Source organism: Anser anser (genome assembly GCF_964211835.1).
Source record: "Anser anser genome assembly, chromosome: 1".
NCBI classification, from domain to species: domain Eukaryota; kingdom Metazoa; phylum Chordata; class Aves; order Anseriformes; family Anatidae; genus Anser; species Anser anser.
This window is the reverse complement of record NC_139720.1, coordinates 89,952,617-89,962,493: the sequence shown is the minus strand read 5'-3', so window position 1 is coordinate 89,962,493 and position 9,877 is coordinate 89,952,617. Positions and strand designations below refer to the sequence as shown.

At 38.6% G+C, this 9,877-nt stretch overlaps 1 long non-coding RNA gene across 2 annotated transcripts; it reads right to left on the bottom strand.

Moving 5' to 3' along the window:
• Positions 1-2,209: 2,209 nt before the first annotated feature.
• LOC310894306 lies at positions 2,210-8,470 on the bottom strand. 2 transcript variants are annotated; one of them, XR_014579789.1, is made up of 5 exons: positions 8,108-8,470; positions 6,542-6,646; positions 4,248-4,527; positions 3,819-3,950; positions 2,210-3,703 (listed from the first exon to the last, which is right to left on the bottom strand). It is a non-coding gene; the product is annotated as an uncharacterized lncRNA (long non-coding RNA). The 2 variants fall into 2 exon arrangements; XR_014579790.1 differs by lacking the exon at positions 4,248-4,527.
• Between the last annotated feature and the right edge of the window lie 1,407 nt (positions 8,471-9,877).

Sequence of the window (9,877 nt, the reverse complement as noted above, 5' to 3'; positions counted from 1 at the left end):
TTAGGAGCCTAACTCATCTGGGAAGATCATCCACATTCATTTTAAGAGCAACGGTGAAAATATATTCCCTCATCTATTCAATTTGTGTGGAGAAACGTTTTCAAGCTGTCATTAGTCATGCCTTGTTGACTGCTCCTCTAGCTGGATCTGTGGAGGGTAAAGAGCTTTCTTATTTCTCTTCTTGCAGCTTTACTGAAATTACACTTTTTTTCCTCTTTTTTAATCATCCAGGAGGAGGGTGTTATATGCTTCCCTCCTTGCCTACCACTGCTTCTTAGCTATAAGAGAAAAAATTTAAACTTTTTAATAAAAGGAAACTATATAAATTGTTGCCTAGCTTTTCAATTGCATCTTTTCATTGTTGCTAGCAAGCCATCTTTTGAAAGGTAAAGCCGTCTTTCTCTGTCACTTGCAAGGGACCTAAAACGCTCGAGCAAAGTGATAATTGGGCATTGTAAACTTTTCCCTGCCCAGAGGGGCCTAAGTTACTTGTGCTGACTCTCTATGCAAGCAGATTCTGAGTTGTTTTCAGAGAAAAATGAAACAAATATAGTTCAAAGCATAGCCACACAATTTACAGGAACAATGAAAATTTCTCTCCATTCTGATAACGTTCTTATCCCACGTGGCAGATGACACATTCATCTTGAATTTCTCTTTGGTTGTCCTCATTGTAATACCCAGGCACTGAGGTCTTACTGCTAAACAGGGAGATGCAGGAAGAAAATTGTGGCACTATCAATTTCTGACTTGACAAAGGAACAATTCCTTTCAGTGTCACAAATGAGATTTTGTTTTGAACTGCTTGATGTGAACATCTGCTCTTAACTGGATTAAGAACCCAATCCTATTTTATGGAGGCTACCAAAATCTTTCCCAGTTATGATAATGGCTATGGGTCAATGCAGACCTGAGCCAGTCTTGAAGTGGTGACAAGGATTTCAAAGGTTTCATCTCTTATTTCCACTTCTTTGAACCAGACAGTTCCTTTGCTTATCAGTCGTCTTAGTAGAATTGGCTTTTTTCATTTTTGTGTTTTTCCCCCCTTTCTTTTGCCTGTCTTCACAGAAAGATCAGCCTGTCCAGTGAACCAAAGAGAGAAGCTACCCCACTGATGGTAGATAAGTGATAGTATCACTGAATATGTTTTTTGCCTGCTTTAACATCTCACAAAATATTAGCATCATTTTAAACTTGGTATTGTTCTGAGGGGTGGTTTCCTGTCTGCTTTTGAGCTCAACCCTGATCACTGGAGGAGCCAACGCACTCATCTGAATTCAGTATTCAGTGAGCAATTCTATATGGCGGTCATATGCATAACTTCTTACCATCTGTCATCTCTATGGCTTCTCCTGGCCCAATGCAGTTTCCATGGTAGTCAATGGAAATTTTTGAGGCTGATTGCACAAAGCAGTACATCCAGCAGAGGAGAGAAACGATCACTAAAGAACACATTTTCTTTGCCTTTCTCTGTGTTGTATGGAACATGTCGTAATCCCCACCTAGCAGATGGGCACTACCGTCCCCAGATTTGTTCCATATTTTCAAAGGAATGGAGAATTTTAAAACTGGGTCTTCCAAACACAAGTTACTGAAGTCTAACTGGTGCTATTCTTGAGAATAAAGCTGTGGGATAAAAGCAAGGACAAAGCAGGGGGGAAATCAACTAACACAGCAGCATGTTCACAGATTTAGAAACAAAGGTACCTCAGTACCTCCCTTGACAGCTCTCTGCCTCTTTTTCCCATCTCTGAAATGAGCAGGCACATCCATGACCCTTTGCCAGAGCAGTTCCAAATCTCAAATCTCAGTGTTCATAAATCATTTAATTTCCAAAAAGCAAAGAGGAATAGTCTCAAGTTGGATACACAAAACCTACTAATAGGAAATATATATATATGTGTGTGTATGTATGTATGTATGTATATGTATCCCTCTAAATGCTTATATGGTTATGTTTGTTTTAAGAAAGGTATGTGTGTGTTTGATGTGTGATTAATACAAGTCCTCCACTGTTGCTATAGCTTTTCCAGGAATCGAAAAGTTAAAAGATCATGTTGAGCAAGGTTCTCAAATTATATGAGTGATTATAATCAAGGGCAGAATTTGGCCAGGTACCTTGACTGTGTTGTTATCATCTGCTTCTTGTACCTCTAATACAAAAGTAATATGAGAGCTAGCGCTTTCAGTCCCTTTGACCCTCTTGAGACCGAAACTTCACCAGGAGAAAGAGAGCTGCAGTATTTTGAAGTGATTTTCATAGACTTTTTGACTATTATCTTTTTCTCCTTTCTTAAATTTATTCTTTTTCTGTGACATAAAAATTGCTTTCCCTCCTCTGGAGAGATTTTTCCTATCCCATGCCCTCTCTACTCTCAGCTTCCCTGACCCTCCTTTTACCTTTCTTTTCACACGATACACAATTTGGGTTGTTTTCAAACAAATCTGAACTTTTACTTTGTTCTGATTTTATTTGTGGCCTGAAAAACAAAGCGCATTAACTTGAAACAGATACTGAGCTGCCTATAGGGGTAACTTGTAAAGTACTGGTGCTTGGAAAGTTCCCAAAAGAAAACAAAGCCCAGCAGTCTTGCCTTGTTTGTAAAGCTGATGGAGATCATTGACTCCAAAACCTTTGCCATCTCCTTCCAACCAGCCCCCTAAAATAACAAATACATGGGCTATGTCAAACAGTTATGGTCTTCTGAATCATGAGCCAGACAGAAGAGTGACATTTAGACTGTTCATGCACATAAACACTGGTAGCTCCATTTTGGGGCAGCTCTGTCACGTATAGCAAAGCTGGGCAGATTTACTTCCACTATGAATCTGGCCTGATGTCCTGTAGTGAACAATGGAAGTGATGGATCTGGAAAACAAAGTTGACACCCTGTGGCATTAAGTACCTCTATTTTTATTTATTTATTTATTTATTTATTTTGGCTATTGCTTCCTGATGATATGCTAGGCAATGGTACAAGCAGGAAAGTAATTTTCACGTGCCTGAAGTTTAATTTAGAAAGTAAAGTTGAAGGAACATGTAACAGGCAATGGGACCTGAGACCAGGCTAGGGCAAAAAGTGTGATTTTGTAGTTGTGATGTACTCACAACTCAGTGGCTCAGATCACTTGTGATTTGAATCAGCTTATGGAGCATATATGTGTCAATCATGACACTTTAGCAGTCATTCAGCTAACAAAGTGGAGTAACAGGCTGTAAGTTAATTTTTTTTTTTATGTTCTTGCGTGAAAATAATGGTATTAGCACAGGCAGATCCTGCAGGGTAAGTGTTTCTAATGATAGCCTGGAACAAAGCAATTGCTTGCTCAGAACTGGAAATTTGTCAGTGAAATTTCACTTCACCATTAAAGAAGCTGTGAGATGTCATAGAAAAATGTCACTCTTCAATGATATCGCGCTGTAGATAGTTTCAAAGTTAAAGCAGAGAAAATTTTGCAGCCTTAATAGGGGTCCCGAGCTCTAACTTGTGCACAGAGCCAGCGAAAGGCAAGGACATCTCTAAATATAGTGCTATCCAATGTTGACAGACACGGACTTTTTTTCCTGCTCAAATAGAGTGATACATAGGAACACTAACAGAAATGCCATTTATTTCTAATTCACTTTCAGATGTAGCAGTAGTGTTTCTGATGTTTCTGCTGGTAAAATCTGGAGATGTGGCTTATGCCTTCATTGTGTTTCCTATTAAAAAAAAAAAAAGGAGTGGGGGGAGATAGATTCTTTCTGCTTTCGGTTGTATTTGTCATAGTCTGAATGTCTGTTTGCTAACAATTAAATTCAGGCTTGATTGCCTTACCTCAATCTGTCAAGAGCGATGCTTATCACAAAACACTGGGCAGCTCAGTGCAAACAGCATCCTCTCTGCCAGCAGTGCCAAACCTTCAAACAGCAAAAGTTCTTCTGCAAGGATTGATATGCGTTTGAAGGGCTGCATGCCAAAGATACATTGCATATTAGATTTGACTTGGAGCCTGTCATACAAATTAGTGGGGATCTCAATCACAGAATACTTTTTGTTGATTTCCCCTTTGTGCTTACCTCAGATGTGTTTCTTCTTTTTTTGTTTGGCTTTCCCTATCTTTCCTTCTTCCCCCCTCCCTTTTACTTTCTTTTCCTTTGGATACAATAAGAAATGTAGTTCACCTATACAGACATGAATACTCAACTAAAGAAAACAACATGTAATAGGTAGTCATACTCAAAGAAGTGTTTTATTATCTCTCACCTGCTGTACACAATAGATGACTTTGATAAGAAAAGGGGTGCCAAGCACCTCATTTCTCTCTTGCGGTAGCGTAGCTCTTTGGAGTGACTCCAAAGCAGGCAATGGCTTTACACTGTTGTAAACACTGACAGGCGAAGCGAGACACCAGCCCTGCAAATTTCCTATCGCAGCACCCTCTGTTCCACTGCATTATGCAAATGTCTTGTGCACGTTCACTGCTCTCAGCATATCTTTTTCAGGCCCCATCTATATGGAATTACTGAAGTCATCTAGGTAATAACTTGAAAGAAAATAGACTCATTCAATGAAAGATTTTGAAATTGCAATCAGCTCTTGAAAGAGGGAGTGAAATCAGGGATGAGTAACAGATGGTGATGGTGGCTAATCTTTCAGCCTATTATTTTACCATATGGGGGTCTACGCCACAGACTTTCACGCTGAAAATAAAACAGAAATTAATCATTGTGTGACAATATATTATTTAAATAACTATTGCAGTGATATTTGCCTCCATCTAGAAACCATATGCAAGAGCACAGGCTCCAAAACAAGATACAGCTGCATGTAGGCTGTTTTTGTGGTGACAGGCATCATACGACTTCAGAGGAAAAAGAGCTATGCCATTGAGTTTACACAGAGAAAATTAATTTTCTGGCTATGCTAAGAAGTCTGTGAAAGGAAACCTACACAGAAACATTTGATGGACTCTAACAGGAAATGATAACTTCTCTGTGGAGTTAAATAGAATTACATCACATGCACAGGAGTCTATAAGGATGGTTAAGAAGAGAAATGACTTCATTCTGTACTATGTGGGCTGTCGCTCAGCTGGCCTATGTCCACTGGAGAAAAAAGTGCTCTGATAGCTCTTATCAGCTGAGAAGTCTTCTCTGTGGGCCTTTATAACTCACCTCCATTCCACTGTCATAAACATCTCCAAATTTACATATTAAATTCCTGTTAAACTTCATATGGCTCATCTACAAGAAAATTCTCCAAAAGCAGTTGTATCTTTTTTGTTTCTCCTGTAAATATTTCTTCAAAATGCGATCAAGGTAAGACCATTTCTCCATTGGCAAAGCAGAACTAACATGCTAGATTTCCAGTTTATTTTCCTGCTGGCTCTCTTGTCTGTGGTTGAATGTGGTAAGGAGAAAGACCAGTTCCAAAACACTCCTGTCTCTGTCTGACTTACCAGAGTGCATTCCAGAACTCACTCAGGCTTAACTCAGTTGTATTATGCATGGTAAAATCAAATTTAAAAACAAATATTGGGCAATACAAGTTCAGGTGCTGTATGGTCATGACTAGAGAGAAAATAGGCTAAGAATGGATCATATATTCTATACCAAGTCCCATGACCCAAGCATGCAGAAAAAAACTCTTAAGAAGAGGTCAGGAATCAGCGTATCCATCCACTAAATGATCTGATCATTTAGTTGACTGAAGTAGAGAAAACTGTCCTCAAGACAGAAGATGACTAATTGACCAAATCCTATTAATTATTTATAGCAGTTCGATGTGAATTGCAGCCATGAAGTCTTCACTTTGTTTTTTGCTCCAGGCTCACTTGGTCCCTTATCCAGCTCTGCCCCTTACCTAACAAGATGTCAATTCATCCCTACGGTGCTTCACTCTTGGCATCATCATCCCAACATACAGTGAACAAAAGGACATACATGAATAAGAGAAAGAAAAGGCATTCTTGTTCTCCAGACCCAATTGCTATAATTGCTGAGAAGCATAATCTCCTTTGTGGTTTATTTGTATTCAGGTTACATTGGTATTGCATGCAAAAAGGAGATAGCTTTTGTACTGTATTCTTACAACAGTACAAAACAGTACACTGTAGCAGGAGCCAGAACCACGACTATGCTGCATAAGAGTTTGAGCTCTCATTTTCCACAGTTTGGGCTCAGCCTAACCATGGCTAATGTGCTGAAATACCATGGTCTGTTTGTGAGATGTTGCCAACAGCTGACTCACAACCACGCTATAAACATAAGTAATTGTCATTAGTGGTTTGGAGGTGTATCCTTTGTATATGAGGAATATGAGCAACAAGAAAGCTAGAGTTCAAAAATTAGCCAAGAAATTTAGAGAGGCCGAAGAAAAGCGAAAGTAAAGGTTGCATCTCTGAAAAATCTGTTTCCCTGTGTATCTATTTGGTTCCTTCTATGCAAAAAGGGCATTATCCTGTGTGTGCATGGTAGGAAAGAAATATGTACAATCTGACTGTGTATTTCATGCACAAAGTGCTGACAAAATTAACATGGGGATCCATCACAACTTACAGTGCTGCAACTGGCATCAGTGAACTGGTTTCCTCTGAACTTCTCCTGTGCTGCTTTTTACCCTTTCTCTGCAGCTAGCCAGAAGACACTTTTTAACCTAAAATCCTGTGAGAAGAAAATGTGGGAGAGATCCCAATGAACAAGTCATTGTGTACAAAAAAGAATCAATTGTTATCAATCGTTAAAACATCCATGGCCATACCCTCTTTTCATTTAACTTTCTTTTAATGCTGATCCTTGTGTGACCCAGCATGTTTGATTGTATTTTACATTACTATTCAAAGCGTAAATGAGGCCTCTTATACCATCTTTCAAATTAAAGAGTGAAAGTGAGTTGAACCACAAAATGGTTCCAAATAAAATAGTTGGGGTTAGAAACTCTAAGATGACTCTAAAGTTTGTGTTATTTTTTTCTTGCATTCCCCAGATTCTGCAATGTATTCTTCACTTGGCATTTCTTGAACTTTTGTGTTACCTCTAGCCTTCCTTTCAAACATCAGTTATCATTTTACTCCATGAATTCAAGTAGAGGTTTAAGTATTTGTAATGTAATAATAATAATGATATGATATTATTTTATAATACAAGCATATGTATAATATAATAATAATAAAATTATAAGACAATAAACTTGAAAAATAAGCATAAAATAAAGCCTTACTTTCAATTTAGGAAGGGGGGAAAATTTGGTGTAAAAGAAATCATCTGTTTAGTACTGAGAATGTTTCCTGGATGGCCATGTTGAACTACTTTACAGCAGGGTGCCACGCAGTACCAAATTTTAAATTAGTGTGAATTAATTAAGTGGTTTGGTACCACAGTGCCAAATTTTAAACTAATGTGAATCTTTTCTTTCCTTTTTTTTCTTTTTTTTTCCTGAAGACCTTGATCATACAAACACAACTACAGTAAGGGCCTGTAGTGCTACACTAAACCTTTCTGCTGGTTCCTAGAGAACAGTAAGGAAGAAAAAAGAAATGTTTTCAGTTAACAGAAGAGAACCATTTTACTCACTTTTCAGTATAATCCTGCCTATTGTGTTTGTGAAACATACTTGAAAAGGCATAAGCTGAAATTACAGTCTTATCATCAAAACAGACTGATTCATGGTTTATGTGCAGCTAATTGCCTACTATTTAACCCACTTCTAGCTGCATCCCCATATGCAGCCTGTTTCAGTCTTTAAATGTTTTTGAGTTATTTGAGGAATATTAATTTGTTCCTCAACCCAGAAGGGTGCCCAATTGTTCGGTCAGCTGTTAAAAAAGGGAAAATAGTCATTTGCACCAGGCAGCTTTCTTTCTTCCATTTGATCAGATTACAAATGATTAATCAAAACTAAAGACTTCTCATGCACAGGCAGTTCTCTATATTTGAGGAGTCCACATTATTTAACTCAATATATGCATTCTGTGAAGTGTCATTTGCTATTATTATGCATTATTTATGCAGTAGCAACCCCTGAATCAACTAACTCATACACTGCTTTAGCTCATACCATCAGAGCTTGTAGTCCAAGCAGGAACACGTAAACCCTATATTATTCAGGTAAGGAAAGTTTATTACCTTTATGTTTATGAAGTCTTGGTTCTCCTGTGCACTGTAATCACAGGTGTCTTTTACTACCAGGACCAGGAAGTGAACTTGCATCCTTTTCCAAAGGACTCCAGACTCTTGCAGCCTGAACATGAAATTCTTAAAGAGCTGCAGAAGCTGTAATATATTGTGACTTTCATTCTGTTATGTTACAGTGTATTTTAAAGCAATTCAGGACAGGTTGGCAGCTGCTAGAAATCAGTGTATTGCTCTTAAAGCCAAATGAGCTTCATTTGTTAGCAGAGCTTGCTAAGGACTTGGCCTCCACTGATTCCTGCTGAGGAAGACGCTCAGTGTGCTACACGATTTTGTAACACTTCAGCTGTTTCAAATGTGGGTTCTGTGTTGCTTAGGCCATTTGAACCTCTCAACCTCGGAATAAAAAATGAATGAAGCAAATATGCCAGGTTGTACTTAATTGCTTGTCAGGACCAACTTAGAAGAATCCTGCTGCCAATATTAGTAGTTCCTCTGAATGGGCAATAAAGACATTTAGAGAACAAGCCCATCACAGGTGGTGATTTGGCTGTTCTCTGAAGCTGTTTGCTCATAAAAGCAAACAGGTTGTGATTGTCCTCGTGGGGGAATAATGCTTCTGTGTTTCAGGAAGTCTCTTTCCCTTTGGTGTCTGTTTCCCTCCAGCTTGATAGTGGCACCTGATTATGTCTCTCTGTGAAACTTGGTGAGTTAAGGGTTCAAACACCTCTGAAGAATTTGATCTGAAGAAGTCTTTGCTTGTTTTCATCCTTCTACTCAAAGTTTGTGTGAGCACCATTAGCATTTGTTCTTAATGAATCTATAGCTGCCCTGGAGCGAGCAAGGAGGTATTCTGGGTGGAAAGCCCAGCATCAGCACTCAAACTGAGCACTGAGTCTGGCTTTGTACACCATGACCCTTCGAAGAGCAACTGAAACGCAGTTTGGAAGTCCACGGTCCCTCAGGGATTCTGACCCATATGGTGCGAAAATGAAAGATGGCTTTTCTAAGTACAGGTTCATTCTCAAAGGAGCACGAGGGTCAGCTTCACAGTGCTGTATGCAGCTACTTCAGTAAATCACAGTGGTTTCCAAGAGCCTCCAGCTGTGTTACAGCTCTTCTGTTGCTACTCCTGGAATATTACTGGAGAGAAAGGAAGCGTCTTACACAAGGGATGTGATCCTATAAATGTCACTGCTCTGAAATTGTCTACAGGGAAGCACTTTTTTTGGGTGGAGAACTTTGGTTTCTACATCGGTAACCAAAATTTCTCTCTTTCTGTGTTGGCTTGGCCTGATGCAGTAGCAAGGAACAATGTGGGAAAGAACTTTTTTTTTGCCAAAATACAAGATTTTTGTTGTTCCCTGTCTGAAAAGTAATAAATGAAAATAGTTGCAAGACAATTTAGAGGGCTAATTCACCAATATGTTTCTCTTTGCTTACTTCACTGAGCCCTATCAATAGTGCCTCAGACCTAAAACTTTTGTGCTTTAATAAACAGAAGTTGCAAAAAAAGTGACATAAGACAAAAAAAACAGGCAATTATTTTTTTAAAGACAGTAGATGCACATTAGCTATAGCTTCCATCTATCCGTCTCTTATGTTAATGTACAATCTAATTTTCTAACTTTAAATTCATTTTGAATCCTGCCTCTTTAATCTCTGCAAAATTTCTGATGGTGACCTCTACTTCTTGCATAATTACTGCTAACGAAAATCTTACAATGCCTCACTGAATTGAAAAGCTATTTAAATACCTTTCAT